The following is an 8,807-nucleotide window of genomic DNA, read 5'->3' on the forward strand; positions in this document are numbered from 1 at the left end:
TTCATGGATCAATACCTGTAAACTTCTTTGACCATTGCCTGGCACGTAGCAAGCTCAGTGTGTTAGCTATTTTGTTGTTGTTGTTATTCCACAAGCACCTCAAACATGTCTAAAATGAAACCTCTATACAGCCTCCACACCCTCAAAATCTGTTTTCTGCTTTGGCTACACCTTTATTTTATTTCTCCCTATCACTGATTTTTCTTGTCCAGGTCATGAGTTCTGTGAATTCAACATCCTAATTATATCTAATTTTCCCCCTCTTTTCCATTCCCACTTCTATTGCTTTTGTTCAGGTTTTTATTCTCTCACATAAAGCTCTGAAATAGCTTCTTACCTGGACTTCTAGCCTTTGGTTGTTTTTCTACCTTTTAACTTCACAAAAATCTTTAGCAAAGGCAATGTGATCGTGCTACTTCTCTGCTGGACGACTGTTATTGCCTACAGGATAAAATTTCAACACCTGTACTTGGCATACAAGACTCCTCAGATCTGGTTTCTGCCTCCTCTTCTGCAATACTCAGGCACATATATAGTCCCAGCTTTAGTAAATTACTTGTAGATCACTTTAAACACTGGATTATCTCTTGCTTTCATAATTTTGCATAGATAAGGGATATAGTGTGATGATTAAGAGTGTGAGCTTTAGAGCCAGACTGCAAAATCCTGACTTTGCTGCTTAACTAGGTGTGGAGCTTGGGTAAGACAGTTTTCTGTGCCACAGTTTCCTCATCTGGAAAATGGGAATAGTTGTGCTTGATAGCATTGGTATGTGGATTTTATAAGTTAATTCACATAAGAAATCATCAATAAATGTTGAGTTGTCATTATTATTACAATGCTATTCTATCTGTATATTTGATCTTCTCTACCTATTCTCTCAATTTCTTTTGCCTATGAAATCCTACTCATTATCATTCATGTCTGAGTTTAAGAACTAGCTTCTCTAAGAAGTCATTGCTGAAATCCCCAGACTCTGGGTTCGATGCTCCTCCCCTGGGTTCCCATAGCACCCTATGTAGCATAGTTAAGCTATGACTGTTTCAAGGACTGCCAGGGACTGTACTTTTCATCTCTGAATGTTTAATGAATGAAACTTGATTGTTTTGTTATTTCTTATTTGCTATAGATTGGGAAAACAATTAGAAAGGGGTGTTCTGCTGGAAATAAGTAAGCAGACAGCTCAAAAGCAGGCAGCAAGGGAAGAGATAGCAAGAGGTGAAAAGACAGCAAAATCTATGATGGTCTGGACCTTTCCAGTGAAGGGGTAAACAATACAACGAGTATCAGTGTGGGTCTCTAAGTATCATTGTGCATAATCAAAATGATATTATGATATCCTTAAGTCATCCCAAAGATTAAATTGTGTTGAGTATACTCTGTCTAAAAGAAAGGAAAGTAGGTTAAACATTTTAGAAATATTTCTTTTAAAACTAATTGAAATAAATTTTAGTACTTAAATAGGTAAGCTTTAGTTATTTATCATTGTCCAACAGCTCATTCCCTTTTGGGCAGCCTGACTAATCAGTACACTCCCATAATTATTTCTGACTATTGAGTGTGTCCAACCTGTGGAAAAAAAAAAAAAAGTAAAGGCCTTGAATATGCATTTGTAGCAACTAATCTGAGTAGTGTTAACTTTTAAATTCAATATTTTTGACTTAGTTTCTAAATTCTTTCTACGTTTATTGTTTACTGTCAACTGTTCTAAAGACAAATGGTTAGAGTTCAACAGAAATAAGTACAGTATACTTTAATATTTATAAATATAATAAATGTTATAAGAATGTTGAAACCCTTTCAAAATCACTTGTTTTTAAAAAGGACTTTCTGAAGAAATATTACCAGTAATATTTTCAAATCCTAAGAATTATAATTTTATTTATATAAAATGATATTAAATTAAAATACTGTATGAGAAAATACATACCAAGACACAATATGTGGTATTTTTTACAGTTAGAACAGTATTTACTGAGTTGTTGGGTTCAACCATTACAAACATTAGCATAGGGAGGTAGGGAAGAGTTGTTGACCTAACAAATTAGTTTTCAGGGGATTCACTTTACAAATGTTTTTTGGATTAGGCCCGAGGATACAATGCCTCTTTCTGGAGCATAGGAATTTGGGAACTTATAGAAAAAATAAACATAATTGCCCTCCCTGAGTTTCTGTTGTGATAATAAGCATGAGACCCTTACAAATGAAAATACATAAGTGCTTCCAACAGATATCCATGTAAATAGTTGATACCTTATGTCTCCAGTTATTTTCTACTTCTTTAGAAATCTAGTTGAAAAGAAACTATTTTAGTGGATTTTTGTTTCTCATTTTAAAAGTAATATGTTCTTTTAGTAGAGAATGTTTAAGAATGTAGAAATAAGAACATAAAAATCTGTTGTCTATTAGTATTTTAATACATTACCTAGTCTTTTATCGATGCGTATCTTTTTTCCTCCTGTCTCCCAGATCTGCCTGATATCTATGCCTATCTCTGTGCTTTTTTTGTAATGATATAATTTTATATTCTTCCTTATTCACTTTGTATTAAATCAGGAGCATTTACTCATGAAATGAATAGTCAAGATAAACTAAATCTTGGTAAAGATGATAGAGAGTCTAGTCATTTAAGTGATCTTAGACATTGTAAGTTCTAAACTTAATAGGGACAAGTTCAGTAAGGAGAATCTAATTGTGAGATAAAATGTTCATAAGCCTAGTTATTTTAAATTCAGCACTTAATGAGTTTGTTCAGTAATTAGGTAGCTCCTATAGCATATATTCAATTAAATTAACTGTACACATGAACAATTAGATGCTATGTTATAATTTGTAAAATATTTATAAAATATTGGCATTACTTTGTACTCTTTAAAAAACTGGCTATTGTACTCATGTATTATAATAATATATTAATTCAGGCTCACTGAAGATAATGAGTTTGGAGAATGCTCAATAAAAATGTATTTATAGTTATGAAATAAGCAAACCAATTTTACTGGATATATTGTAGACTCAACCCCTTTGTTCTTTTCTCCCCCCTCTCGTTGCCTTGTGTCTTTTTTCAACAGTGAGCTTGAAAATTCAGTCAAAGAGCAGAAGCCATGGCCTAGGTGCTTCATGTTTCTGGTGTTCATAGCATATTAGACCTAGATATTAAGTAATTACTTGTTCTCATTTTGATTCTTTTGTTACGACTTTCTCTTGCTTTTTCCCTATTTCTCTGATCATTCCTCTTTGATCTCCTTTTAGGGTTTTTCTTTCTTCATTTGCCTCCTAAATGTTAGTAGTCATTCTGAGCTCAACCCTTTTGTTTCCTAATCACGTTCCTAACCTTTTAAAATTTTGCCTCCACACATCTGAGGGAGGCCACAATGGATAGATAACACCTGTTCTCTAATGGACAAAAGCAGTGACTCTCAGCTAACTCTTTTGTGCATGCAAACACTGAAAATCGCTATTCCTATGCTCTCCTTTGGTGATCTATAATAACCAAGTCTGTGTCTCTAGATCCAGCTTAGACTGCTCACCTAGCCTCCAGATCCACATTTCAGTCTGTTCACTGGGCAGTTCTGTCTGTAAGCACCTCAAGTTTGGTATGTCTAAAACAGAATTCATTATTTTCCTCAGATTTATAGTTCCTTTTATTCTGTATTTCCATTAATGACACCACCATCTATCCACTTGCCCAAGTGAAAATTTGAGGAGCATTTTTGTCTTCTCTTCCATTTCATGTATGTAGGTTCCTAAATCCTTTTGATTGTATCTTCTAAGTATCTTTCATATTCATTTCATCTGCTCCGATCTTATTTCAGGCCTATATTTTCTCCTTGTTTGAATTACTTTAGTAACCTCTTAATTTGTTCTTTGCCTATAATTTCTTCTATCTGCCTCAGAGCCATCTGAATAAACTTGTCAAAGCGCAAACCTGATCAAGTTATTCTCCTCTATATATCTTTCATTAGCTTCCCCATGGCCTAATCAGATAAAATACGAACTCCTTAGTGTGATATACAAAGTCCTTTGTGGTTTGACCCTCACATACCTTTTCAGCCTGTCTCCTTCTGTCAACATTTATTCATTGTGCTCCAGTCAGACTCATTAGAATCTACCATGGTCTTCAACAATTATACACACTATCTTTACTAATTGTGTATTTCCAAATTTTGTGTTCCTGTTAAACCTCTTTTTGTTTGTTTTGGTCTCTGTCTTTCATATCTTTCTTCAATGTCTGGTGATCCTTGATTAAACAATGTAAATTTAAGAGTGGGACACTAAAAAACTGTTTGGAAACTCCAAATCCATGCAATTCATTCATTTATCATGTTCAGTATCTTTGGTAACTTGGGCTATTCATAGTCTCTAGATAAGGATCTTCTCATCTTCACTGGGATATAATAATGTAGACTACCAGCATTCTGGGAACTGAATCTTCCTTCTTCTAGTCCCCCACCTTCAGCTGTGCCGAGTATACCCCAATCCAAAAATACTCTATCATTACCTCTTCAGAGAAAAAAAAAAACCAAAATTTCTGATCTTCCCAGATGAAGGTAAAGTACTCTTCTAGCTACATGGAAGGGGAGAGGGAATTGGGCATATAATTTACTTGTAAAACTTTCAACCTGTTCTTTTCAGCTTTATCTTAACTGCTGCTTACAGAGGTGTGTCTAAGCCCTGGGCCATTTGGAGGTTCTGAAAGGTAAATTTAAAAGTCACTTTTCTTACTCTGGTTGAGTCTGCTTTTTTTGGTATTAGCTAAGCCTTTTACTACTCATACATCTGTTTTCCATTTTCCAACGGTTTGCTGTTATCTCCTCTCCTGATCTCTTTATCTTTGCAAATTTAAATCTTTCTTTAATATATATTAAACAAAATAAAATTGTTTTTAATAGTATTTTTGTGGGTTTCCAAGACGGAGCAAAAGTCAGTGTGTATGTTCACCCTGCCATATTTACCTAAACTCCTCTTTCAAAACTGTTCGTAATTCTAAATTACTTCTAGCTTTACTTATCTCTCCATTAATCAGGGAACATTAATCTCTCCTTTGTGCTCCCATGGCTCTCTGTGTATGTGTTTTTTACAGAATTGAGCCCTTTGAATCATATCTTATTTTTAATGTGTTTATTACATACCCACATATTATCACATATTATCATGCAACCAATCTCCAGAACTTTTTCATCTGACAAAACTGAAACTCTGTAACTGCCCATTCACTCTTTCCCTGCAACCATCATTCTACCTTCTGTTTCTATGAGTCTGACTACTTTAGATGCTTCATATGAGTGGAAGGATACAGTATTTGTCTTTTGGTGATTAGCTTATTTCACTTAGTGTAGTATCTTCAAGGTTCATCAATATTTTAGCATGTGTCAGAATTTCCTTCTTTTTTAAGGCTAATATTTCACTGTATATACCACATTTTATTTATCCATCTATCACTGGGCACTTGGGTTGCTTCCACTTTTTGGCTATTGTGAATAGTGCTGCTATGAATATAGGTGTACAAATCTCTTCGAGATCCTATTTGCAGTTTTCTGGATATATACCCAGATGTGTGATCGTCTTTTATGACATTGACATTTGAAGAAAACTGCCCTCCCTCTTTTTTAAAAAACAGAATATTTTTCACCTGGGCTTATGTGATGTTTCCTTCTGTTGAGATTCAGGTTGTACATTCCTGGCCAGAATACTGCATAAAAGACGTGTCCTTCTCAGAGTTCCACATCCAGAGGCACATAATATCCATCCACCTCTCATAGGTGGTGTCAATTTTAATTATCCTATCAAACAGTTATTTGGTTTTTCTATTATATAGTTATTATTTTTTCTTTGCATCTTATAACCAATCTATGGGAGACTTTTAGGAGAGGCTTTAGTATCTCCCGTTCATCATCAAAATTTACCCCCCTGGATTTAGCACCCATTGACGCTTCTTGCCTAAATCAGTCTTTACTATGATGGCTGCAAAATGATGATTTTTTTTTTTTATATCTAGCACAGGATATTTTTAAAGTTAATTATAAATTATGTTAAATAGGTCAATTTGAATGTCAAAAGATTAATTTATTAAATGTAAGACTTGCTGCTACTCTTAATACATTATACATGATTGTCATTGAAATATAATACTTAAACTGCTTCTGAATTTCAGGAATTTGATCGTTATTGTGGGTATTCCTATAAAGTCATTTTCTATTTTTTAAAGTTAAGTATATAGTGTGCTTTGGGAAGTAAATTAGGTTCTGATACTTTTTCTTATTCTTAGTCTACAGATTGTTTACCATATACTCTATTATCTGAATCCTGTTAGTGAACTTTCTATTTAGTTAATGACTAACTAGATAATATTCACTTAACCACAATTGAGGAACAAACTTTACAGAATGAAGTAGCTTTGAGAACTGTAGCTGGAATAGAAAGATATAAACTTTTTTTACTTTTTGAAACATAAATATCATTCTGTGTGTGCATCTAAAACTGGTTTGTCTAGAGTAGTTAGTATCTTGTAAAGTATGTCTAAAGCTATTGCGATATATTGTTTCAAGCAATATGGCAGATTAGATGTTCAGAGAAACTTTAAAGAACACATGGAAAAATACCAATATAGAAGAATTCTTGAGGTCTTTTCAGTTACCTACAGCTAGGCTCCATATCAGACATACTAGAATCCTTAGAGATTGGGGCTTCGGTACCTCTCTGTATTTTCAGAAATTTTTCTCTAGAAATTTTTCTCATCTTTGCCCACAAATACCCCATTCCAGCTTCTCTCTCTCTCTCTCTCTCTCTCTTGCTGAATACTGCTAGCCATGTACCAGAATTCTCAAGGGGCCCAAACTCTGTTAGTGGTCTTGGACAACTTCTCCCTCCATTTGAATATAACATTTTATGCAAAGCAGGGAAGTTAATGCCTCAATATTTTATAGAGATATTGGTGAAACATTTCTCAGTTTTCACTTATAGCCCTCTCTCTTCTCAGGACCTACATATAAGTCCATGGGATTAGGTCAGAAATGAATTAGAATGACTACTACCATACTCAGAATCACTCCTCTCCTCCGTAGCCATACTGGCTTTGATTTTGGATCAAGCTTTTTATATTTGTTTCATCTTCCTTCAGAGTGAGTTTTCTCCCAGGATGCCTCAGTTCTTTATGTAAATAAGCTTCTAGTGGGCCTATGCACTTGTTTACAACTCAGGACCAGATCATAAGGGTTAAGCTGGGACTCCATTACAAAAACCCCTGAGCTCTATGTCATAGCATAGGTTGTCTTTTCTTATTTCTTTACTGTTTTCTTTCTTTTTCCTCACCTTATCTTCATTTTACCATTGGGTTGTTAGTCTGCTTATGCCCACTTTAATATGTGTCTACACATTTAATTTAAATATACTTTAGTCTACTTTATAATTTATCAGCAATCTTCTAAGTCATCATTATTTCATATACATTAAAAACCTCAAAGTTGAACCAGTTTTTAAATTGGTACACAATCCAATTTAAAAAATGATATTATATTTGGGTCAGAGTAAAACAGAGTCTTCCCAAGGACTTCAGTGTAAATGATTAATGACAAAATTTCATTCTTTCCATTCTTGGAGAAACCCACCAGGAGCTGAAAACTGAGTCAGATATCTTGAGTAGCTCTAATGTTCTTGGCATAGCTTCAACCACCTACCTCTCTCTTGAAAATGTACAACCATCTTCAGAACTTACGTACTTTGGGCTCTACCTCCACTTCATAGTGTATTAGCTGTGACTAATTTTGGTCTCTTGTTTTTTGAGGCAACAGCAACTTAGATAGATGCAGTGTTCCACAGGGAGCAGACAGTGTCTGAGGTAGCTAGTGCTAATAACAATAGCAAAATATGGTTTCCTTCCAAGAACGAGAGCATCAAGTATTTTAGCAAACTTTCTTGGGCTATATAACCTCTCATTTAGACCAATCCAAATGTCCTGGAAAATAGCCAATCATGGCAAAGGCTAAAGTAGAAAATCCTAGGAAATGAAGTGTGTCCTCTGCCCTTCTAGGAAGTATAGTCATGGGAAGTGCCTATATTTACCTTATGAATTGGGAAGATACTGATATCACGGAAAACGTGCAATTCTCAAAAATCAAAATAGTCTTATTTTATAGTGTGAGTCTTGTATTTACATTTTAAAGCAAGATTCCTTACTTAAAATTGTGCCAGTGAATTATTTTCTGTGAACAATTATTACCTTGTTTCTTCTAATGTCATTATGAATTAATTTAATTAACCTGGACTAGAATCTGTCAAGTATAAATTGCAGAAAGGAAAATAAAATGAGTTGGGAAGGTTAGACAAAAAAATTACCTGCTAATAAAATGGTTAAAAGGGCTGTCCCATGAAACAAAGCAAAACAAAACACAGAGTAACAAAATAATACTATTGTAGATTCTTCAGATTTTGAACCCTTCCTAGCTAGACGAATAAATGCTTGTGCATTAAGTAGATATGGTTTATTCAAGGGTTAGATTAAGAAATTTCATATATCCAAAATTGCCATTGAAAATCCCAGTATACTGGAGTCCAACAGTCAACAATAGAGAATCAGAAAATATTGTTGGATTGTGTTTAAAAACTATTGTCTTTCAGAATATGTACCTTCTCTTTAAACCCTAGAATCACACTGTGGAGAGATGTTCAGACTATGATAGGTACGTGGGACTTATGAGCAACTGAAAAGCCAGCAAATTCATATCACCCATATCATGCTTACCCCAGGATGTATGATCATTGAAATTGGGTATAATTGCCCATACCATTTACACAGGAAATAGTCATTT

The sequence above is a fragment of the Eulemur rufifrons genome, chromosome 15 (genome assembly GCF_041146395.1).
Source record: "Eulemur rufifrons isolate Redbay chromosome 15, OSU_ERuf_1, whole genome shotgun sequence".
Classification (NCBI taxonomy): domain Eukaryota; kingdom Metazoa; phylum Chordata; class Mammalia; order Primates; family Lemuridae; genus Eulemur; species Eulemur rufifrons.